The sequence below is a fragment of the Rattus norvegicus genome, chromosome 1, assembly GCF_021556685.1.
Source record: "Rattus norvegicus strain SHRSP/BbbUtx chromosome 1, alternate assembly SHRSP_T2T, whole genome shotgun sequence".
NCBI lineage: Eukaryota > Metazoa > Chordata > Mammalia > Rodentia > Muridae > Rattus > Rattus norvegicus.
In genome coordinates this window covers 151,397,899-151,423,605 of record NC_141534.1, presented here as the reverse complement: position 1 = coordinate 151,423,605, position 25,707 = coordinate 151,397,899, and the positions used below count along the sequence as shown (strand labels likewise).

At 43.4% G+C, this 25,707-nt stretch overlaps 2 long non-coding RNA genes across 2 annotated transcripts; both read right to left on the bottom strand.

The window, feature by feature from the left end:
* Positions 1-17,919: 17,919 nt before the first annotated feature.
* LOC148007747 (uncharacterized) lies at positions 17,920-21,042 on the bottom strand. The gene is made up of 2 exons (XR_015651850.1): positions 18,282-21,042; positions 17,920-18,214 (listed from the first exon to the last, which is right to left on the bottom strand). It is a non-coding gene; the product is annotated as an uncharacterized LOC148007747 (long non-coding RNA).
* A 522-nt stretch (positions 21,043-21,564) lies between these two features.
* LOC148007746 (uncharacterized) lies at positions 21,565-24,171 on the bottom strand. Its single transcript, XR_015651851.1, has 3 exons — positions 23,940-24,171; positions 23,334-23,872; positions 21,565-23,287 (listed from the first exon to the last, which is right to left on the bottom strand). It is a non-coding gene; the product is annotated as an uncharacterized LOC148007746 (long non-coding RNA).
* Between the last annotated feature and the right edge of the window lie 1,536 nt (positions 24,172-25,707).

Here is a 25,707-nt window from a genome sequence, read left to right as displayed (position 1 = left end):
AAAGTGGAAGGATGCAAGGAGAAAAAAAAGAACAACCACCACCATTATTTTATGAGAACACAGGAACTCTAAGGGTGCAAATAGTGGACTTGCATCCCTGGTTTGAATCCTACTTGATATAGTGGATGAGGTTTTTAATGTGTTTCTGGATCATTTTGCAAGTGATTTACTGAATATTTTACATATATATTTAGAGGAAAGGATTGTTGAAGTAGCATTTTTTTAATCAAATGATGAACAGTCTGAGGATAAAACTACAGAAACAAATGTCTATTGTCTTTTCTTAATCTTTATTAACTTGAGTATTTCTTATTTACATTTTGATTGTTTTTCCCCTTCCCGGTTTCCAGGCCAACATCCCCCTAACCCCTCCACTACCCCTTCTATATGGGTGTTCCCCTCCCCATCCTCCCCCCATTACCACGCTCCCCTCAACAATCATAAGTGAACTGGAGTTCATTCTTAGCAGGACCAAGGGCTTCCCCTTCCACTGGTGTTCTTACTAGTTTATTCATTGCTACCTATGAGGTTGGAGCTCAGTGTCAGTCCATGTATAGTCTTTGGGTAGTGGTTAAGTCCCTGGAAGCTCTGGTTGGTTGGCATTGTTGTTCATATGGGGTCTCGAACCCCTTCAAGCTCTTCCAGTCCTTTCCCTGACTGTTTCAACGGGGGTCCCGTTCTCAGTTCAGTGGTTTGCTGCTGCCATTCGCCTCTGTATTTGCTGTATTCTGGCTGTGTCTCTCAGGAGAGATCTACATCCGGTTCTTGTCAGCCTGCACTTCTTTGCTTCATTCATCTTGTCTAATTGGGTGGCTGTATATCTATGGGCCTCACGTGGGGCAGGCTCTGACTGGGTGTTCTTTCTGATTCTGTTCTAAACTTTGCATCCCTATTCCCTCCCAAGGGTATTCTTGTTCCCCGTTTAAAGAAGGAGTGAAGCATTCGGATTTTGGTCATCCATCTTGAGTTTCATGTGTTCTGTGCATCTAGGGTAATTCAAGCATTTGGGGTAATAGGCACTTATCAATGAGTGCACACCATGTGCATTTTACTGTGATTGGGTTAACTCACCCAGGATGATATTTTCCAGTTCCATTCATTTGCCTATTAATTTCATAAAGTCATTGTTTTTGAGAGCTGAGTAATATTCCATTGTGTAGATGTAACATATTTCTGTATCCATGCCTCTGTTGAAGGGCATCTTTGTTTTTTCCAGCTTCTGGCTATTATAAATAAGGCTGCTTTGCTAAACATAGTGGAGCATGTGTCTTTGTTATATGTTGGGACATCTTTTGGGTATATGCCCAAGAGAGGTATAGCTGGGACCTCATGTAGTTCAATGTCCAATTTCTTGAGGAACCTCCAGACTGATTTCCAGAATGCTTGTACCAGTCTGCAATCCCACCAAGAGTGGAGGAGTGTTCCTCTTTCTCCACATCCTTGCCAGCATTTGCTGTCACCAGAGATTTAGATCTTAGCCATACTCATTGGCGTGAGGTAAAATCTTAGAGTGTTTTGATTTGCATTTCCCTTATGACTAAAGATGTTGAACATTTCTTTAGGTGTTTCTTACCCATTCGGCTTTACTCAGCTGTGAATTCTTTGTTTAGCTCTGAACCCGATTTTTAATAGGGCTATCTGTCTACCTGCTGTCTAACTTCTTGAGCTCTTTGTATATTTTGGATATAAGCCCTCTATCAGTTGTAGGATTGGTAAAGATCTTTTCCCAATCTGTTGGTTGTCGCTTTGTCCTAACAACAGTGTCCTTTGCCTTTCAGAAACTTTGCAGTTTTATGAGATCCCATTTGTCGATTCTTGATCTTAAAGCATAAGCCATTGGTGTTTTGTTCAGGAATTTTTCTCCAGTTCCCATTTGTTTGAGATGCCTCTCCACTTTTTCTTCTATTAGTTTGAATGTATCTGGTTTGATGTGGAGGTCCTTGGTCCACTTGGACTAAAGCTTTGTACAGGGTGATAAGTATGGTTCGATCTGCTTGCTTCTACATGTTGACCTCCGGTTGAACCAGCACCATTTGCTGAAAATGCAATCTTTCTTCCATTGGATGGTTTGGCTCCTTTGTCATAAATCAAGTCAATATAGGTGTGTGGGTTCATTTCTGTGTCTTCAATTTTATTCCACTGGTCTATCTGTCTGTTGCTGTACCAATACAACACAGTTTTTATCACTATTACTCTGTAATAGCGCTTGAGTTCAGGGATAGTGATTCCCCCTGAAGTCCTTTTATTGTTAAGGATAGTTTTAGCTATCCTGAGTTTTTTGTTATTCCAGATAAATTTGAAAATTGTTCTGTCTAACTCGCTGAAGAATTGGATTGGTATTTTGATGAGGATGGCATTGAATCTATAGATCGCTTTTGTTAAAATGACCATTTTTACTATGTTAATCCTGCCAATCCATGAGCATGGGAGATCTTTCCATCTTCTGAGGTCTTCTTCAATTTCTTTCTTCAGAGGCTTGAAGTTCTTATTGTACAGACTTTTACTTGCTTGGTTAGAGTCACACCGAGGTATTTTATATTATTTGGGACTATTATGAATGGTATTGCTTCCCTAATTTCTTTCTCAGCTTGTTTCTCTTTTGTGTAGAGGAAGGCTACTGATTTATTTGAGTTAATTTTATACCCAGCCACTATGCTGAAGTTGTTTATCAGCTTTAGTAGTTCTCTGGTGGAACTTTTGGTATCATATAAATATACTATCATAACATCTGCAAATAGTGATATTCTGATTTCTTCTTTTCCAATCTGTATCCCCTTTATCTCCTTTTTTGTCTGATTGCTCTGGCTAGAACTTCAAGAACTATATTGAATAAGTAGGGAGAGAGTGGGCAGCCTTGTCTAGTCCCTGATTTTAGTGGGATTGCTACAAGGTTCTCTCCATTTAGATTAATGTTAGCTACTGGTTTGCTGTATATGGCTTTTACTATGTTTAGGCATGGGCCTTGAATTCCTATTCTTTCCAGGACTTTTATCATGAAGGGGTGTTGAATTTTTGTTTATATAATGGATTACATTGATGGTTTTCCATATATTAAACCATCCCTGCATGCCTGGGATGAAGCCTACTTGATCATGGTGGATGATTGTTTTGATGTGCTCTTGAATTTGTTTTGCCAAAATTTTATTGAGTATTATTGTGTCATTTCTGATTTTGTTAATTTGTACACACTCTCTGTGTCCTCTTGTTAGTCTGGCTAAGGGTTTATCTATCTTGTTGATTTCCTCAAAGAACCATCTTTTGGTTCTGTTGATTCTTTGTATGACCCTTTTGTTTCTACTTGGTTGATTTCAGCTCTGAGTTTGATTATTTCCTGCCTTCTATTCCTCCTGGGTGTATTTGCTTCTTTTTGTTCTAGAGCTCTTGGTTGTGCTGTCAAGCTGCTAATATATGCTCTCTCCTGTTTCTTTCTGAAGGCACTCAGAGCTATGAATTTTCCTCTTACCACAACTTTCATTGTGTTCCATAAGTTTGAGTAGGTTGTACCTTCATTTTCATTAAATTCTAAGAAGTCTTTACTTTCTTTTTTTATTTCTTCCTTGACCACGTTATCAGTAGAACATTGTTCAATTTCCATATATATATATATGTGGGCGTTCTTCCCTTATTGTTTTTGAAGACCAGCTTTAGCCCACGGTGGTCCGAGAGGATGCATGGGATTATTTATATCTTTCTCTATCTGTTGAGGTTTGTTTTATGACCAATTATATGGTCAATTTTGGAGAAAGTACCATGAGATGGTGAGAAGAAGCTGTATCCTTTTGCTTTAGGATAGAGTGTTCTATAAATATCTGTTAAGTCCATTTGGTTCATGACTTCTCTTAGTCTATCTATGTCTCTGTTTAATTTCTGTCTCCATGATCTGTCCACTGGTGAGAGTGGAGTGTTGAAATCTCCTACTATTATTGTGTGAGGTGCAATGTGTGTTTTGAGCTTTAGTAAGGTTTCTTTTACGTATGTAGGTGCCTTTTTATTTGGAGCATAGATATTTAGGATTGAGAGTTCATCTTGGATTTTTTCCTTTGATGAATATGAAATATCCTTCCTCATCTTTTTTAATGACTTGTAGTTGAAAATTGATTTTCTTCGATATTAGAATCGCTACTCCAGCTTGCTTCTTCTGACCATTTGCTTGGAAATTGTTTTCAAGCCTTTCACTCTGAGGTAGTGTCTGTCTTTGTCTCTGAGGTGTGTTTTCTGTAGGCAGCAGAATGCAGGGTCCTCATTGCATATCCATTTTGTTAACCTATGTCTTTTTATTGGGGAGTTGAGACCATTGATGTTGAGAGACATTAAGAAATAGTAATTATTGCTTCCTTTTATATTCATATTTCAATGTGAGATTATGTTTGTGTGCTTTTCTTCTCTTTGTTTTGTTGCCAAGATGATTAGTTTCTTGCTTTTTCTAGGGAATAGCTTGCCTCTTTACGTTGAGCTTTACCATTTATTATCCTTTGTAGCACTGGATTTGTAGAAAGATATTGTGTAAATTTGGTTTTGTCATGGAATATCTTGGTTTCTCCGTCTATGTTAATTGAGAGTTTTGCAGTATACAGTAACCTGTGCTGGCATTTGTGTTCTCTTAGGGTCTGTATGACATCTGTCCAGGATCTTCTGGCTTTCATAGTCTCTGGCAAGTAGTCTGTTGTGATTCTGATAGGTCTTCCAGGCACACAGCAAGCAAGTATTTATGGCTTGGCATTCATACACAGTTGTCCCTGGCAGCACCACGCTTTGAGGGATTCAATTTGAGTTGTTCCCAGAAAATAAAGTGCAAAGGAGATAAACCAAAAATCACTATTGCTGGACTTATCCAGATAGATCTGCAGGCAGGAAATTGGGATAAATAGTGTCACATGGTAATTGCTGATTTCTACAGACATCTGGGATTGTGGTTAGAGGTTTAGGTTGCAATTATAGTTGCAGCCTTAATATTCATTCATTGTGACGTTTTTAACATTAACAAATAAAACAAATAATGTATAAACTCCTATTTTCATGTTAGTATTCTTCTCTTACCTGTTTTTCCCTTTACATTCCAAATCTTGTCCCCCTTCCAGTTCCTACTCCAAGAATTAATAACATCCACCCTCCATGTTGCCTCTGGGAGGGTGCTCCACACACTCCACCACCACCCATGAATAACCCTTTCCGTGGGACATCAAGTCTTTACAGAATTAGGCATGTCCTTTTCACTGAGGCCAGACAAGACAGATATATGTGCTCTAAGCAATGGACCAGCTGATTTATGCTCTTGTGTTAGTAGCTTAGTCTCTGGGATCACCCAGGGTTTCAGTTTAGTTGATATTTTGGTCTTCTTATGGGGTTGCCTTCCCCTTGTGCTCCTTGAATCCGTCTCCTAATTCTTCTATAGGATCCTTGACCTTAGTTCAATTGTTGGCTGTAAATATTTTCACCAGAGTCTGTCAGCTAATGATAGAGTTTCTCAAAGGGCAGCCTTGCTAGGCTCCTGACTGTAAACACAAAATGGCGTCAGTAAGTGTCAGGGTTTGGTGCCAACACGTGGGATATATCCCAAGTTGAGCCAGTCACTGGATGGCCTTTCCTTTGATTTCTGTACATTTTGTCCTTGTATTTATTTTAGTCAAGAACAATTCAGAGTCAACCCATGAGGAATATCCAATGGCCAAGAAGTACCTAAAGAGATGCTCAACATCTTTAGACATCAGGGAAATGCGAATCAAAACAACCCTGAGATTCCAACTCATACCAGTCAAAATGACTAAGATAAAAAAGTCAGATGACAACAGATGCTGACAAGGATGTGGAGAAAGAGGAATATTCCTCCATTGTTGGTGGGATGGCAAACTGGTACAACCACTCTGAAAATCAGTCTGGAGGTTCCTCAGAAAATTGGACATTGGACTATAGGAGGACCCAGCTATACCACTCTTGCACATATACCCCAAAGATGTTCCAACATACAACAAGGACACATGCTCCACTATGTTCATAGCAGCCTTATTTATAATAGCTGGAAACAACCCAGATGCCCGTCAACACACGAATGAAGACAGAAAATATAGTACATCTACACAATGGACGATTACTCAGCTATCAATAACAGTGATTTCATGAAATCACAGTAAAACACATATGGTATGTACTCACTGATACGTGGATATTAGCCCAAAAACCCAAATTACCTAACATACAGTACACAGACCACACGAATCTCAAGAAGACAAATGACCAAAGTGCAGATGCTTTACTCCTTCTTAAAATGAGGAACAAAAATATTCATAGTAGGGGATATGGAGGCAGAGTTTGGAGCACAGACTGAAGAAATGGCTATTCAGAACCTGCCCCACATGTGCCCCTTATATATACACCTACCAAGACTAAATAAGATTGAGGAAGCTAAGAATGGCATGCTGACAGTAACCAGATATAGATGTCCACTGAGAGACACAGTCAGAGCATATCAAATACAGAGGTGTATGAAAGCAGCAAATCACTGAACTGAGAACGGGACCCCCATTGGAGGAATTAGAGAAAGGATTGAAAGAGATGAAGGGGCTTTCAATCCCAATAAGAACAACAATGCCAACCTACCAGAGCTCCCAGAGATTAAACTACTACCCAAAAACTATAGATGGACTGACCCATGGCTCCAGCTGCATACGTAACAGAGGATGACCTTATTGGGCACAAATGAAAGGAGAAGCCGTTGGTCTTGCCAAGGTTGGACCCCCAGTGTAGGGGAATTTGGGGGTTTGGGAAGAGGGTATGGATTGGGAGGGGAACACACTTGTATTAGAAGGGTAATGGGATGGGATAGGAGGCTTATGTCCAGAAAAATCTGGAACGGGAATGACCTTTGAAATGTAAATAAAAGATATCCAATTAAAAGAAAGAAGGAGGACATCCTGAGTTTTGCAGGCAAATGGATGGAAGTAGAAAATGACATGCTGAATGAGGTAAGTTGGAGCCAAAAGGACATGCATGGTATGTTCTCACTAATGGGTGGTTATTAACAGAAAAAATTAGAGAATATCCAGAACACAGGCCACAGAATTCCAAAAGGTCACCAACCTGAAGGGCTCAAATGAGTTTGCCTCGGTCCCACTTTAGGGGGGGGTGATAAAGCAACGAAAAGCAGGGAGGAAGGTAGGGAAGGAGAGGAGATGAAAGGGCATTCGTGTTAAGGGAAGGGGAACATGATCTTTTATTGGGTGGGGGAAAAGATTTAAATCCTGAGGGCCAACAGAAAGAATGGAAATAGGAGACCTCTGGAGAAAGGACTTTGGGAAGACCCTATAGATTGTACTAGAGACCTATGAAGTGAGAGACTCTCAGGTCTCAAAGGTGGGAACCCTAGATGAATGGTCCTACAGTGGAAAGAGGGAACTTATTTAATCCACCCCCAGCAGAGAGACAGGGCATCAAGTAAAGGATGGGGTTGCTATCCTACAGCTAAAGGTCTAACCCATAATTCTTCCTCTCTGAAAAAAAAGCAGGGATGGATATGGAGAAGAGCCAGAGGAAAAGCAGGTCCAGTGACAGGCCCAATGTGGGATCTAACTCAAAAGGAGATCCCAAGACCTGACACCATTTCTGAAGCTATGGGGTGTTCACAAAAAGGGACCTACCATGACAGCTCTCCAAAAGACCCAACATGCAGCTGAGCCAGATGCAGATATGTGTACCCAACCAATGAATAGAAGCTGCTGTCCCCTCTTATTGAATTAGGGAAAAGCTGGAGGAAGGTAAGAAGGAGGGAAATCCTATAGGAGTACTAGCCATCTCAATTAACCTGGAACCCTGAGATCTCTTTGACATTGGATCACCAACCAGGCAACATACACATGCCTCTGAGATGAGGTCTCCAACACATATACTGCAAAGGACTCCTGGGTCTGTGTTAAGTCAGTGAAGATGCACCTAACCCTTAAGAGACTGGAAACCCTAGGAAGTTTAGAGTTGTGTTGGGGTTCGTCGGGTCAAAACATCCTTGTGGAGATGGGGGGAGGGCAGGAAGGAGTGGGAGGAAATATGGGATTTGGGACCTTCATGGAGTGGACAGTTGGACCAGGCAGGGAATAAAATTTATAGTGTAATATGTATATGTATATGTATACATGTATGTAAATGTATATACAATCCTGAAGGGATTAGGGATACAAGGGACATACCTAAACATAATAAAGACAGTGAACACCAAGCTCATAGACATCAACTTAAAAAAGAAACAAAAAGCAATTCCAATAAAATCAGGAATAAGACAATTTTGTCTGCTCTCTCCATACCTATTCAATATAGTGTTTGAACTCTGAGCTAGAGCAATGAGACAATTAAAGGATATATAAGAAATATGGGCTAGAAGTTAGGATGGTTTGAATAAAAGTAGTATCAGAAGTTCAAGCCAGGTCAATTTCTCTCCCTTCTTAGTGCCTAATTCAGATTAGAACTCTCAGCTATCTTTTTAGTACCATGTATGACTGCTACTACCTTGTGTCACAGAATAAGTATAATGAACTAATCCTCTGAACCTGTATGCCAGCCCAAAATTAAATATTTTCCTTTATAAGTTTCACCACAATCATGTTGCATCTTTGAATCAATCAAACTCTAAAAGAAAAACTGGTACCAGGGATTATGGTAATGCTGTGATAAGCTAGACTATGCTTTTGTTTGGAGAAATGTGAACTTTGGGACTTCTGTATAGAAAAGCAATTGAATTTTTAAGCTGACCTTAAGGGGCCATAGTAGTATGAACATGGAAGACAATTGTGCAGAAAGTGATATGAACTATGACATGCTGGCACATGAAGTTTACAGCTTAGAAACATTTATTGTTATATTTTCATGAAGAATGTGACTGCTTTTGGCCCTTGGCTAAAATAAATCTACCTGAAGCTAAATTGAAGAATTTTGGATTAACAGCAATAGTAGTATAAAATAATTCTAGTACTGACTATGTTGTCTACTTATTAGTGGACAGTCCTATAAATATCTATAATGAAAAAGAACAATCTAATAATATATACACAGTAGGTGAAAAAAATGAATACTAGGAAAATGTTTGAAGAAAAGTCTGATCCTGCATGGAAAAAAATGAGTGGTGATTTAATGGTAAGACCCCACTCAACCAAGCTTACAAATTATGGAAAGAAAATAAAAGCTTGGGCCCCAGTATATTGATGCATACTTTCAATACCAGCTCTTGGGGGAACATATGTAAGCATATATCTCAGTTCAAAGCCAGTCTGACTACAGAGAATGTTCCAGAACCACCAAATGCAGACAGTTAACAAAGCCATTGGGAAAAAATGTAGTGAACTTATAATTGAATTGGGAAGGACAGGACCAGCCCCAGAAAGTAGCAGAAATCGATAGCTTTGGCCATGTAGTTCAGGATTAAGAGTTAAGGATACAAGAAAGTAGATATGGAATATCCCACCATGAGTAAGGAAAGCTATAAGGCAGGTGTTCAACAAGAGAGTCCTGGAATGGATAGGAATGCTGCCTACAAGTTATGTTAATTCTATGGCATAGAGAGAGATAGATAGATAGATAGAGAGAGAGAGAGAGAGACAGAGACAGAGACAGAGACAGAGAGACAGAGACAGAGAGACAGAGACAGACAGAGACAGACAGAGACAGAGAGGCAGAGACAGAGAGGCAGAGAGAGACAGAGAGGGAGAGAGACAAGGGACAAGGAGGGAGGAAAGGAGGAAGAGAGAGAGATGATAGAGACCAACACAGAGAGACAGAGAGACAGAGACAGAGATAGCCAGAGAGAAAGATAGAAAAATGCAGAGAGTGACAGAGCAAGGCAGAGAATCAATAAGCTGACTCCTTCACTATATTCTGGATCAGTGCCTTGCTTAGCAAATGTCAGAGCTTTCTCTCGCAGCAGATGAGAATAAATACAGCATAGCCAAACATTATGCAGAATGAGAGACCTTATAATAATCCTTGGCCTTAAATTGAATATCTCTATCAAATCCTTCTACTCAGGACTCAGAGAAATCTGAAGAAGGGTAGGCAGAGTATGAGAGCCAAAGAAGATGGAAGATCCTCTAAATCAGTCTGATAAGTCTCCATATGGACATAGAGAAACTGGGCACCATGTACAAGGCCTTCACTGGTCTGCATCAGATAGGTACCCAAAACTAAAGAGAGAGAGAGAGAGAGAGAGAGAGAGAGAGAGAGAGAGAGAGAGAGAGAGAGAGAGAGAACATACATTCCTACTCCTACCACAAAAGGATTCATCAATTGATAAATACTTTTAAATGATAATTTGGCTTACTCAAAATGAGACATACCAGGATGGGGGTGAGGGAACTACTATACTAAGGATAGACTTCATGCCAGTATTACATGGTAAATAGAAAAGAAACTCAAGTGCACATTTTGGAATATCTTATCTCATAATGTAATATAAAATGTTTGCTTTATATTTGGTAATTTTTTATTATGGACTAATTTTATGTATTTTAGTATATTTTTTCTTCTCTTTTCTACCCTGCAAATCCTTTTCATATACAATGTGGCTTCCAAGTTACTATTTTTATGGGGTTTCTGAGTCTCAAAACAAGTAGCTCTGTGATTCCTGTGCCTTCCTTTGGCTTCTCTTCTTTACGTTTATCAGTTTCTCCCAAGTACCAGGGATTAGTTTTTGATTGTTATGTTTTATTTTAGTTTATCTTAATTATCCCTAAGACCTTAGATACCTGTTTGTTTTCTGGGAAACGGAAATTTGGTGAATAACAATAGGAGGTTTTATGAGGAGGAAAGGAGAAAATTAGTAAGGGGAAAATGTGATCAAAATTTATGAGTTGAGAAAACAAGCTATTTTCAACAAGAGATAAAATTAAAACGAGAAATAATTCTTCTTAAAGAGGAAAGGAAAAGATACCCAAATGTATTATTTTATGACCAGGAAGAACTTATTCTAAAACTACTGAGTCCATTCCAGGTAGTACTCTATTCATATAAAAAGAATAAATAATGAGTAGAAGTACTATTTCAGTTAGGGAAATGTCACATCTTAAGATATCAATCCATGGGAAATGAGACCCATATTATGCACAGAAGTCAAACTTGCTTGGTTAAAGTCACACCGAGGTATTTTATATTATTTTGGACTCTTATGAAGGGTATCATTTCCCTAATTTCTTTCTCAGCTTGTTTATCTTTTGTGTAGAGGAAGGCTACTGATTTATTTGAGTTAATTTTATACCCAGCCACTTTGCTGAAGTTGTTTATCAGCTTTAGTAGTTCTCTGGTGGAAATTTGGGATCACCTAAATATACTATCATATCATCTGCAAATAGTGATATTTTGACTTCTTCTTTTCCAATCTGTATCCCCTTGATCTACTTTTGTTGTCTGATTGCTCTGGCTAGAACTTTAAGAACTATATTGAATAAGTAGGGAGAGAGTGGGCAGCCTTGTCTAGTCCCTGATTTAGTGGGATTGCTTCAAGTTTCTCTCCATTTAATTTAATATTAGCTACTGGTTTGTTGTATACCAGTTTTACTATGTTTAGGTATGGGCCTTGAAATCCTATTCTTTCTAGGACTTTTATCATGAAGGGGTGTTGAATTTTGTGAAATGCTTTCTCAGCATCTAATGAAATGATCATGTGGTTTTGTTCTTTCAGTTTGTTTATATAATGGATCACATTGATGGTTTTACATATATTAAACCATCCCTGCATGCCTGGGATGAAGCCTACTTGATCATGGTGGATGATTGTTTTGATGTGCTCTTGGATTCGGTTTGGCAGAATTTTATTGAGTATTTTTGCGTCGACATTCATAAGGGAAATTGGTCTGAAGTTCTCTTTCTTTGTTGGGTCTTTGTGTGGTTTAGGTATAAGAGTAATTGTGGCTTCATAGAAGGAATTCAGTAGTGCTCCATCTGTTTCAGTTTTGTGGAATAGTTTGGATAATATTGGTATGAGGTCTTCTATGAAGGTCTGATAGAATTCTGCACTAAACCCATCTGGACCTGGGCTCTTTTTGGTTGGGAGACCTTTAATGACTGCTCCTATTTTGTTAGGAGTTATGGAGTTGTTTAACTGGTTTATCTGTTCCTGATTTAACTTTGGTACCTAGTATCTGTCTAGGAAATTGTCCATTTCCTGTAGATTTTCAAGTTTTGTTGAATATAGGCTTTTATAGTAAGATCTGATGATTTTTTGAATTTCCTCTGAATCTGTAGTTATGTCTCCCTTTTCATTTCTGATTTTATTAATTTGTATACACTCTCTGTGTCCTCTCGTTAGTCTGGCTAAGGTTTTATCTATCTTGTTGATTTTCTCAAAGAACCAACTTTTGGTTCTGTTGATTCTTTCTAAGGTCCTTTTTGTTTCTACTTGGTTGATTTCAGTTCTGAGTTTGATTATTTCCTGCCTTCTATTCCTCCCGGGTGTATTTGTTTCTTTTTGTTTTAGGGATTTTAGATGTGCTGTCAAGCTGGTGACATATGCTCTTTCCCATTTCTTTCTGCAGGCACTCAGAGCTATGAGTTTTCCTCTTAGCACAGCTTTCATTGTGTCCCATAAGTTTGGGTATGTTGTACATTCATTTTCATTACATTCTAAGAAGTCTTTAATTTCTTTCTTTATTTCTTCCTTGACCATGTTATCATTGAGTAGAGCATTGTTCAACTTCCATGTGTATGTGGGCGTTCTTCCCTCATTATTATTGAAGACCAGCTTTAGCCTGTGGTGGTCTGATAGGTCAGACGGGATTATTTCTATGTTTCTGTATTTGTTGAGGCCTGTTTTATGACCAATTATATGGTCAACTTTGGAGAAAGTACCACGAGGTGGTGAGAAGAATGTATATCCTTTTGTGTTAGGATAGAATGTTCCATAAATATCTGTTAAGTCCATTTGGCTCATGACTTCCCTTAGTCTGTGTACGTCTCTTTTTAATTTCTGTTTCCATGACCTGTCCATTGATGAGAGTGGGGTGTTGAAATCTCCTAATATTATTGTGTGAGGTGCAATGTGTGTTTTGAGCTTTAGTAATGTTTCTTTATGTATGTATATGCCATTGTATTTGGAGCATAGATATTTAGGATTGAGAGTTCATCTTGGTGTATTTTTCCTTTGATGAATATGAAGTGTCCTTCCTTATCTTTTTTGATGCCTTTTAGTTGAAAATTGATTTTATTCGGTATTAGAATGGCTACTCCAGCTTGCTTCTCCCGACCATTTCCTTGGAGAGTTGTTTTCCAGCCTTTCACCCTGAGGTAGTGTCTGTCTTTGTCTCTGAGGTGCGTTTCCTGTAGGCAGCAGAATGCAGGGTCCTTATTGCGTGTCCACTTTGTTAATCTATGTCTTTTTATTGTGGAGTTGAGACCATTGATGTTGAGAGATACTAAGGAATAGTGGTTATTGCTTCCTGTTATATTCATATTTGGATGTGAGATTTTGTTTGTGTGCTTCTCTTCTCTTTGTTTTGTTGTCAAGACGATTAGTTTCTTGCTTTTTCTAGGGTGTAGCTTGACTCCTTATGTTGGGCTTTACCATTTATTATCCTTTGTATCGCTGGATTTATAGAAAGAAACTGTGTACATTTGGTTTTGTCATGGAATATCTTGGTTTCTCCATCTATGTTAATTGAAAGTTTTGCTGGATACAGTAACCTGTGCTGGCATTTGTGTTCTCTTAGGGTCCGTATGACATCTGTCCAGGATCTTCTGGATTTCAAAGTCTCTGGTGAGATGTCTGGTGTTATTCTGATATGTCTGCCTTTATATATTACTTGACCTTTTCCCCTTACTGCTTTTAGTGTTCTTTTTGTTTTGTGCGTTTGGTGTTTTGACTATTATGTGATGGGAGGAGTTTCTTTTCTGGTCCAATCTATTTGGAGTTCTGTAGGCTTCTTGTATGTTTATGGGCATCTCTTTCTTTAGGTTAGGGAAGTTTTCTTCTATGATTTTGTTGAAGATATTTACTGGTCCTTTGATCTGGGAGTCTTCACTCTCTTCTATACCTATTATCTTTAGGTTTGAGCTTCTCATTCAGTCTTGGATTTCCTGTATGTTTTGGACCAGTACCTTTTTCCGTTTTATATTATCTTTGACATTTGTGTCAATATTTTCTGTGGTACTTTCTGCTTGGAGATTCTCTCTTCTGTCTCTTGTATTCTGTTGGTGATGCTTGTATCTATTGCTCCTTTGGTTTTCTATGTTCAGGGTTGTCTCCCATGTGCTTTCTTTATTTCTTCTATTTCTATTTTTAATTCCTTCACCTGTTTGATTGTGTTTTCCTGGAATTCTTTCCGGGATTTTTCTGCTTGTTTATTTATGTTTTCCTGCTCTAAGGGAGTTCTTTATGTCTTTCTTGAACTCCTCCATCATCATGATCAAATGTGATTTAAAATCAAGATCTTGCTTTTCTTGTGTGTTTGGATATTCAGTGTTTGCTTTGGTGGGAGAATTGGGCTCTGATGATGCAATGTAGTAATTGTTTCTTTTGCTTGGGTTCCTATGCTTGCCTCTTGCCATCAGGTTGTCTCTGGTGTTACCTTGTTCTGTTATTTCTGAAAGTGGCTAGACCGTCCTATAGACCTGTGTGTCAGGAGTGATGTCCACCTGTTTTCCTGTTTTCTTTCTGCCAGTTGTGAGAATAGGGTGTTCTGCTTTCAGGCATGTAGTCTTTCCTGTCTATGGGTCTTCAGGTATTTCTGTAGGCATGTGTCCTGAGTCCACCAGGCAGGTCGCTTGGAGCAGAAAAGTTGGTCTTAAGTCTGGTCCCGGGCCTGAAGTGTTTTTTGGGGCTTGGGTTCCAGCTCTCCGTGAGGGTGGCAACCAGAAGGGCCTGCCCTGCCTTTTCTTGGGCCCCTGTGCACAGGGGTCCCAGATGGCGATAGGTGTTTTACTCTAGAGTCAGAAGTGTTGGCAGATTGTAGTCTCTTCTGGCTTCCCAGGCTTGTCTGCCCCTCTGAAGGTTTAGTTCTTCCTCCCACGGGATTTGAGTGCAGGAAGCTGCTGATTGGATCCCTTCAGATCCGGGCGGTGTCTCAAAATTTTATGTTTTATTAGATATTCTTCTTTATTTACATTTCAAATGTTATTCCCTTTTCCAGTTTTCTGTCCGTAAGCCTCTATCTCCTCCCACTCCACCATATCTGTGTTTCCCCCAATACACCCCACTTACCACCCCCGTCTGACATTCCCCTGCATTAGGGGTCCAACCTTGGCAGGACAAAGGACTTCTTCTTCCACTGGTGCCCACACAAGTCTATTCTCTGCTACATATGCAGTTGGAGCCCTGGGTCAGTGCATGTATATTCTTTGGGTAGTGGTTTAGTTCCTGAAAGCTCTGGTTTGTTGGCATAGTTGCAAGACCCTTCAGCTCTTTCAATCCTTCCTCTAATTCCCCTAAAAGGGGTCCTGTTCTCAGTTTGGTGGTTTGCTGCTAGCATTCACCTCTGTATTTGACGTGCTCTGGATGTGTCTCTCAGGAGAGATGTAGATCCAGTCCCTTTCAGCATGCAGATTTTAACTTCATCAATTCAACTTTCAAATGTTGAGTTAACATTTTAACTCAACTTATTGAGTTTTGGTGGCTGTATATATATGGTCCACCTGTGGGGCAGGTTCTGAATGGCCGTTCCTTCAGTCCCTGCTCTAAACTTTGCCTCCATATCCCCTCCTATATGGATATTTTTGTTCCTCCTTTTAAGAAGAGGTGGGAACATCCACATTTTTTTTAGCAGAACTATGCAAAGTTTTATTTCCATTGAGAGAAACAAGCACACAGTAAGTCCACTTTTCCTGCTTGAGTCATATATAAAGATCACAGAGTACTTAATGAAAGGAAACTTGTCTACATGAAAACAGTACAGATTATAAAAACAAGGGAGGGATAATGAAATATGGATATCATCACTTTATTCTCCCCTAGTGATATAATTTAGAAATCATGAATTTATTTATTACCATGATAAAAGAAAAGTTCTGGACATCATGTCCATCTGTATACTTTTTTTTTCTTTTCTTTTTTTCAGAGCTGGGGACCGAACCCAGGCCTTGTGCTTGCTAGGCCATCTGTATACTTTTTTTTAGAACATAGTTATTGATTTTTAATGAAGTATCTACTATACTATTGGTTTACAAATTTTTTTTTATTAACTTGAGTATTTCTTATATACATTTTGAGTGTTATTCTCTTTCCCGGTTTCCGGGCAAACATCCACCTCCCCCCTCCCCTTCCTTATGGGTGTTCCCCTCCACACCCTCCCCCCATTGCCGCCCTCCCCCCAACAATCTAGTTCACTGGGGGTTCAGTCTTAGCAGGACCCAGGGCTTCCCCTTCCACTGGTGCTCTTACTAGGATATTCATTGCTACCTATGAGGTCAGAGTCCAGGGTCAGTCCATGTATAGTCTTTAGGTAGTGGCTTAGTCCCTGGAAGCTCTGGTTGCTTGGCATTGTTGTACATATGGGGTCTCGAGCCCCTTCAAGCTCTTCCAGTTCTTTCTCTGATTCCTTCAACGGAGGTCCTATTCTCAGTTCACTGGTTTGCTGCTGGCATTAGCCTCTGTATTTGCTGTATTCTGGCTGTGTCTCTCAGGAGCAATCTACATCCGGCTCCTGTCGGTCTGCACTTCTTTGCTTCATCCATCTTGTCTAATTGGGTGGCTGTATATGTATGGGCCACATGTGGGGCAGGCTCTGAATGGGTGTTCCTCCAGTCTCTGTTTTAATCTTTGACTCTCTCTTCCCTGCCAAGGGTATTCTTGTTCCCCTTTTAAAGAAGGAGTGAAGCATTCACATTTTGATCATCTGTCTTGAGTTACATTTGTTCTAGGCATCTAGGGTAATTCAAGCATTTGGGCTAATAGCCACTTATCAATGAGTGCATACCATGTATGGCTTTCTGTGATTGGGTTAGCTCACTCAGGATGATATTTTCCAGGTCCAACCATTTGCCTATGAATTTCATAAAGTCATTGTTTTTGATAGCTGAGTAATATTCCATTGTGTAGATGTACCACATTTTCTGTATCCATTCCTCTGTTGAAGGGCATCTGGGTTCTTTCCAGCTTCTGGCTATTAAAAATAAGGCTGGGCGGATCCCGGACCGCAGCAGCTCTCTGCTCCCAGGCCCCGTGGGAGAGAGACCTCACTGCCTGATCGGGTGGGCACTCCTGGGGCTGCAGAGCGGAGGAGACCACCAACACTGCCCACCCCTGCCCACATCCCTGGCCCAAGAGGCAACTGTGTGGGGCCTCTGGGTTCCCGTGGGGGAGGGCCCGGGAGCGGCGGGACCCCTGTGCCTGAGACACTGCCGGAACCTGAAGGAAACAGACCGGATAAACAGTTCTCTGCACCCAAATCCCGTGGGAGGGAGAGCTGAACCTTCAGAGAGGCGGACACGCCTGGGAAACCAGAAGAGACTGCACTCTGTGCACATCCAGGCGCCAGAGGAAAACATCAAACACCATCTGGAACCCTGGTGCACGGAGGCTCCCGGAAAGAGCGGCGCAGATCTTCCCGGTTGCTGCCACAGCGGAGAGGACTTAGGCAGTACCCCACGAGCAAACTTGAGCCTTGGAACTGCAGGTAGGACCAACTTTTCCCCTGCAAGAAACCTGCCTGGTGAACTCAGGACACACAGAGGCAAAATTCCTCTAAGGCCGGGCACTTCCTGTGTTTACCGGAAGTCCCACACCGGCGGATCCCGGACCCCAGCAGCTCTCTGCTCCCAAACCCCGTGGGAGAGAGACCTCACCGCCTGATCAGGTGGGCACTCCTGAGGCTGCAGAGCGGAGGAGACCACCAACACTGCCCACCCCTGCCCACATCCCTGGCCCAAGAGGCAACTGTATAAGTGAAAAGCTCTCAGGGAGAACTTTCCCTCGGGATGGAGACCCTCTAACTCCAAAGACCAGACCGAGACACCACAGGATGCAATCAGCAAGAGGATTTGGTTTATTGTCGGGATACACAGGCACAGGCACCTGCGGGCGCTACAGTCACTCGGGGGACTGGCGCGCCCCACGGAACCAAGGATGGGCTTTTATAGGATTTTGGGGAGCAGAAGCAAGCATACAGAAGCAGATGCATGGTTACAGGGATATAATTGGTGGATTCTAATATGGCAAGGGTTTAGCCCGGGGGCAAGTTTCCTAGCTACCTTCCTGAAACATAACGGCTGACTCGGCCCCCCAAGGGTTCAGCCCGGGGGCAAGTTTCTTAGCTACCTTCGTGAAACATAACAGCTGACTCGGCCCCCCAAGAGTTTAGCCTGGGGGCAAGTTTCTTAGCTACCTTCTTGGAACATAACGGCTGACTCGGCCCCCCCACCAGGGTGTGGGACCTCTCCCGGGGCTTTTCTCATTGTCAGGTGCTCAACTGCAGTCGTCCTGTTGCCAGGCCTTCAACCAAACACATCTTGTTTGGCAGCCGCTGTGTACTCAGTGTTCTAACCTTTCTCTGAACCAGTCATCTTAAGTACAGCCTTGCAAAATGGCGTTACTGCTGCTAAGCTGGGGTCTTTCATTCCCCCATTTTTTTTTTTTTGCTAACTTTGAGTGAAATCTTTCACTCGACTTGGTCAAGAAATTTCTGTCTGGTGGGGGCTTATTCCCCCACTGACTCTAGGCCACAAAAGGGCTAGGAGGAGCCACGTAGGAGTTTTAATTTTAAGGGGTTTGGAGTGCGCTGAACTCTCCATGTCTGGGGTGTAGTGTTGTGATTAGTCAATTCCTCAGACCGGACTGCCTTGACGTGTGGTGCGTGGATCTAAGCCGAGACTCCGTCTACCTTTAGGGCGGTCGGGGTAGTCAGGAGGACGGTGTAGGGTCCTTTCCACCGTGGCTCGAGATTCTTGGTCTGGTGTCTGCGCACCCACACGGTGTCTCCAATCTGGAACGGGTGTGGCACCACCGGATGCTCAAGCTTGTCCTGGTAAGCAGCGGCCAAAGGTCTCCAGACGTCTCTCTGCACAATCTGTAGGGCCTGTAAATGGGCCCTCAGAGAAGGGCTGTCAGCAAAATCAGCAATGTTTGAATCAAAGAAATGGACAAATGGGGGTGGTGTTCTATATATTATTTCAAAAGGAGTTAGACCATGGGGGCCCGGGGTATTCCAGGCCCGATATAGAACTAGGGGAAGGAGGGCCACCCAATCCTTTGAGCCAGTTGCAAGCGTAAGTTTGGATAAAGTCTCCTTAATTGTTCTATTCATGTGTTCTACCTGACCTGAACTCTGGGGTCTATAGGCACAATGTAATTTCCAATCAATCCCCAGCAATTTGGCCACCAACTGACTTACTTGGGAGACGAAAGCGGGCCCGTTGTCCGACCCCAACGCTTGAGGCATGTCATACCTGGGAAAGATTTCTTCGAGGAGCTTCTTGGTGACCATTTTTGTAGTCTCGTGCTTTGTGGGGAAGGCTTCGACCCATCCTGAGAAGGTGTCTACAAACACTAGGAGATACTTGTATCCATATATACCTGGTTTAATTTCAGTAAAATCAATTTCCCAATGGATGTCGGGACGGTGTCCCCTAGGACGAACTCCTTGTCCAATCATAGTCCTTTCCGGGTTAACCTGAGCGCACGCTTTGTAACTCTCAGTCACCTTTTGTATCGCTTTGTCCCAATTCAAAAAAAAAAACACAGATTTATCTCTTCCCGATCTAGTAAGGTTTTCATCTTCTTAAACCCCAAATGGGTTAATTTATGTAAAAAGGAGATCAATTCAAAAGTCCTTTGTAGACCCACTGTTTTAGTTGAGGGTGGTAGATGGCCCCCATTTTTTCTAGGAGCTCTATGTCCTCATGGGCATAAACCCAACTGGTTTGTCCCACTGGTGGGGGCGTGGGTTGGTCTGGGCTATTTAAGGGCAAGATTTGTTTGCTCATGGCCGCTTCTCTCGCCGTGGCATCGGCCAGCCGGTTTCCTCGTGCCTCTGGGTTGTGCCCTTTCTGGTGTCCTGGACAATACATAATACTCAGTCTTTTGGGCAAGAATAGAGCTTCTAAGAGGGCCAGAATTTTAGCCTTATTTTTAATATCTTTACCCTCAGATGTGAGCAGCCCCCGCCTCCGGTAGATCTCCCCGTGGATGTGTACCGTGGCAAAGGCATAACGGCTGTCTGTATATATATTTAGCCTCTTACCTTTTGTCATCTTGAGCGCCTGAGTCAAGGCGATGAGTTCAGCCCGTTGTGCGGAGGTACCAGCAGGCAGGGCTTTCGCCCAAATCACTTTGTCCTCCGTAGTGACCGCAGCTCCAGCCTTTCACTCTCCCTCTGCCAAGAAGCTGTTGTCATCCGTGTACCATGTGTGGTCAGCATTCTGAAGAGGCTGGTCCGATAGGTCCGGCCTGGTTCCATGTACTTCTGCGAGGATTTGTAGGCAGTCATGCTGTTTTGCCTCCTCTGGTAGAGGAAGCAAGGTGGCAGGATTGAGGGCGACTACGGGCCCAAACTGAACCCGTTCTGTATCCAGTAACAAGGCTTGGTGCGAGAATTAGAGAGCCAGGGGTCTGGGGGCTGCTTTACCAAGGCCTCCACTGCGTGGGGTGTTAGGATGGTGAGTGGCTGTCCCAAAGTCAATTTTCCAGTGTCCTTGATCAGGACAGCAATAGCAGCCACCATCCTTAGGCACGGAGGCCAGCCGGAGGCCACAGGGTCCAATTTCTTAGACAGGTAGGCCACAGGGCGTTTTCAGGGTCCCAACCTTTGTGTTAGGACCCCTTTAGCATACCCCTGTTTCTCATCGATGAACAGTTACTGAGCAAATTGTAAGGGTTTGGAACAGTCGGATGAATATCTTCTATCCTCTTGTTGACCTTTCTCAAGTCTTGTACTGGCCTATAATCTCCAGTGTCGGGTTTCTTAACAGGCAGAAGAGGCGTATTCCAAGGCGACCGGCAGGGGATTAGGATGCCTTGATCTAGAAGCCTCCTAATGTGAGGCCTTATACCTTGATAAGCTTCATGTGACAGGGGGTATTGTTTTATGGAGACTGGAGTTGTAGTGGCCTTTAACTGTGTAATTAAGGGGGGCTGTTGGAGTGCCAACCCCATCCCACCAGTCTCTGCCCAAGCCAGTGGAAAATTCGTGACCCAAGTGTCTATTTCTAGGGATTGTGGCTTGTCCTGTCCCAGTTCATATAGTCTATATTCATAGAAATTGAAGGGGAGTTCCGTGGGGGCCAGTTATTTGGGCCCCTCCTTTCTCAAAATGAATTTGTGCTTTTAGTTTGGTGAGAAGATCATGGCCCAGCAGAGGGTACGGGCAGTCCGGAACATGTAAGAAGGAATGGGTCACCTTACCAGTAGCCAGCTGAACCCGGCGGTCCGTAGTCCATCGGTATTGTTTCTCACCAGTAGCTCTTTGTACCCAGGCCGTCCGGTCGCTGAGTTGTCCTGAAGCTTGGGTGAGGACTGAATGCTGGGCTCCTGTGTCTACCAGGAAAGTAACCGGCTGCCCCCCAACTTTAAGCGTTACCCTGGGCTCAGGGGGGGGGCTCCTGGCCCTGACCTCCCTAATCTTTATCTAGAGCCAAGAGGGAGGTTCGTGGTCGAGGCTTTCGGGGTCCTCCAGGCTTCTTGGGGCACTCTCTGGCCCAGTGCCCTTTCTCTTTGTAATAGGCACATTGATCTTTATCCAGCTTCAGCCCCTTTCGAGCTCCCCCCTATCTCCCTTCCTTTCTTGGCCCTGAACTACGGCGGCCAAGATTCGACTCAATTCTCTCTCTTATTAAAAATCTTTTCAGCTTCTTTAAGTAAATCCTGTAATGTATAGCCCTGCAAATTTTCTAACCTCTGTAACTTAGTCCTGATATCTGGAGCAGCCTGCCAGATGAAGGACATAGAGACACTCGTCATTTGTCCTGGGTCATCTGGGTCATAGGGAGTGTACATACGGTAGGCCTCCTTAAGTCTCTCTAGAAAGGCGGAGGGAGTTTCCCCTGCTTCCTGTAATACCTGTTTTACCTGAGCCAAATTAGTAGGGCGTCGTATAGCCCCTCGGAGACCCGCTAGAAGCAACTGGCGATAAAGGCGTAGGTGTCCCTTACCTTCAGCTGTATTAAAATCCCAGTTTGGTCCTCAGGCAGCTGGGTGGGACGCCCATCATCTCCCAGAACATGCTTTCTGGCCTCTAGGAACACTCTTTGTTTTTTTTGTTTTTTTTTTTTTTTCCTGAGGTTAATAGGGCCTGTAAGAGCTGTTGGCAGTCATCCCAAGTAGGCTGGTGGGTAAGTAAAACAGATTCTATTAGGTCGGTGAGTGCCACCGGATCTTTGGAGAAAGAAGGGTTGTGTTGTTTCCAATTGTAAATGTCAGCTGCTGAAAACGGCCAGTATTGGGTCTGGCCACCGGTTCCCTGTCTAAGTGGGAAAGCCTGGGAGGTTGAATCTGGCATCACCTCGAGCTTATTGCGCAATCTCCCTGCGACAGGGGAGAAACCCTTATCAGACTGTGGCCCGGCAACTGATCTGGCCGGCGGCTCTGCCTCCTCCGTTTTAGCCGGGCCTGTCAGAGAGAAGATCTATGAGAGGGGAGTTTGGGTCTGCCGGGAGGACAGGTTTCTTAGAAGGCTCTGATTTCACAAAGGTAGAGAGAGGAAGACGTGGCCGGCGGACCGGGCGGGGCCGAGGGGACAGGCTGGGGGTTGAGGGGAGGCCAATTCGGGTCCACGAAGGGTTCCGCCCGGGGGGGGGGTTAAGGCGAGACTCTCTCAAGTGATAATATAAGAAACCTGGTCAGGATGTCCGTGGACGACCCGATCTTTAACCTGTAAAATAATGATCTTATTAAATGTGCCATTCACTGGCCATCCCGCTCCGAAAGTGGGCCACTCGGATGTGCAGAGAGTCTGCCATTTTCCTTTTTTTTAACCTCGACGGACTGGTTGTGTGTCCGGTCGTGGACGTCTTTCTAATGATCAAGAGTGAGACTTAGGGGCGTTGTTAGGGACTGTCCCATGTTAGTTCTAAGGAAGATTAGAACACAGAGAAAACAAACAACACCAACAGTCAAACAAACAACAGACAGGCGTGCTGCACGGCTTTGGTACCAAACTGAAAGCAAAAAGTCAGATGGAGGTGGCAAAGGTCCGGGGCCCTCTGAAAGCCAAAAATACAGACAGAGGTGCCGTTAGTCCGGATCTTTCTCCTCTCCCAGATTGGGCCCCGAAAAGTCGGGCCCCTAACACCCTTGGAACGTCTTCCAGGGCTGCGGGGCAAGAAGTCCGAGCTCGTCAGCTCCTTCTTCGTCCCGCCCAAATTCCAAACAACCTGGCTGAGCGCTCACAGAACAGACCTGGCTGAGCGCTCACAGAACAGACCCGGCTGAGCGCTCACAGAACCTGGCTGAGCGCTCACAGAACAGACCTGGCTGAGCGCTCACAGAACAGACAGAATAAGGCAGAACGAGACAAATCAGACAGACAGACAGACGCCGGCCGGCTTACCTCCCAGTGGGTGGTCGGTGGTCCCTGGGTGGAGGATCTCCTTTCCCGGCCAACGCACCAAATGAAAAGCTCTCAGGGAGAACTTTCCCTCGGGATGGAGACCCTCTAACTCCAAAGACCAGACCGAGACACCACAGGATGCAATCAGCAAGAGGATTTGGTTTATTGTCGGGATACACAGGCACAGGCACCTGCGGGCGCTACAGTCACTCGGGGGACTGGCGCGCCCCACGGAACCAAGGATGGGCTTTTATAGGATTTTGGGGAGCAGAAGCAAGCATACAGAAGCAGATGCATGGTTACAGGGATATAATTGGTGGATTCTAATATGGCAAGGGTTTAGCCCGGGGGCAAGTTTCCTAGCTACCTTCCTGAAACATAACGGCTGACTCGGCCCCCCAAGGGTTCAGCCCGGGGGCAAGTTTCTTAGCTACCTTCGTGAAACATAACGGCTGACTCGGCCCCCCAAGAGTTTAGCCTGGGGGCAAGTTTCTTAGCTACCTTCTTGGAACATAACGGCTGACTCGGCCCCCCCACCAGGGTGTGGGACCTCTCCCGGGGCTTTTCTCATTGTCAGGTGCTCAACTGCAGTCGTCCTGTTGCCAGGCCTTCAACCAAACACATCTTGTTTGGCAGCCGCTGTGTACTCAGTGTTCTAACCTTTCTCTGAACCAGTCATCTTAAGTACAGCCTTGCAAAATGGCGTTACTGCTGCTAAGCTGGGGTCTTTCATAAGGCCTCTGGGTTCCCGTAGGGGAGGGCCCGGGAGCGGCAGGACCCCTGCGCCTGAGACACTGCCGGAACCTGAAGGAAACAGACCGGATAAACAGTTCTCTGCACCCAAATCCCGTGGGAGGGCGAGCTGAACCTTCAGAGAGGCGGACACGCCTGGGAAACCAGAAGAGACTGCACTCTGTGCACATCCAGGCGCCAGAGGAAAACACCAAACGTCATCTGAAACCCTGGTGCACGGAGGCTCCCGGAAGGAGCGGCACAGATTTTCCCGGTCGCTGCCACAGCGGAGAGGACTTAGGCAGTACCCCACGAGCAAACTTGAGCCTTGGAACCACAGGTAGGACCAATTTTTCCCCTGCAAGAAACCTGCCTGGTGAACTCAAGACACAGGCCCACAGGAACAGCTGAAGACCTGTAGAGAGGAAAAACTACACGCCCGAAAGCAGAACACTCTGTCCCCATAACTGGCTGAAAGAAAACAGGAAAACAGGTCTACAGCACTCCTGACACACAGGTTATAGGACAGTCTAGCCACTGTCAGAAATAGCATAACAAAGTAACACTAGAGATAATCGGATGGCGAGAGGCAAGCACAGGAACCCAAGCAACAGAAACCAAGACTACATGGCATCATCGGAGCCCAATTCTCCCACCAAAGCAAACACGGAATATCCAAACACACCAGAAAAGCAAGACCTAGTTTCAAAATCATATTTGATCATGATGCTGGAGGACTTCAAGAAAGACATAAAGAACTCCCTTAGAGAACAAGTAGAAGCCTCAGGGAGGAATCGCAAAAATCCCTGAAAGAATTCCAGGAAAACACAATCAAACAGTTGAAGGAATTAAAAATGGAAATAGAAGCAATCAAGAAAGAACACATGGAAACAACCCTGGACATAGAAAATCAAAAGAAAAGACAAGGAGCTGTAGATACAAGCTTCACCAACAGAATTCAAGAGATGGAAGAGAGAATCTCGGGAGCAGAAGATTCCATAGAAATCATTGACTCAACTGTCAAAGATAATGTAAAGCGGAAAAAGCTACTGGTCCAAAACATTCAGGAAATCCAGGACTCAATGAGAAGATCAAACCTAAGGATAATAGGTATAGAAGAGAGTGAAGACTCCCAGCTCAAAGGACCAGTAAATATCTTCAACAAAATCATAGAAGAAAACTTCCCTAACCTAAAAAAAGAGATACCCATAGGCATACAAGAAGCCTACAGAACTCCAAATAGATTGGACCAGAAAAGAAACACCTCCCGTCACATAATTGTCAAAACACCAAACGCACAAAATAAAGAAAGAATATTAAAAGCAGTAAGGGAAAAAGGTCAAGTAACATATAAAGGCAGACCTATCAGAATCACACCAGACTTTTCGCCAGAAACTATGAAGGCCAGAAGATCCTGGACAGATGTCATACAGACCCTAAGAGAACACAAATGCCAGCCCAGGTTACTGTATCCTGCAAAACTCTCAATTAACATAGATGGAGAAACCAAGATATTCCATGACAAAACCAAATTTAC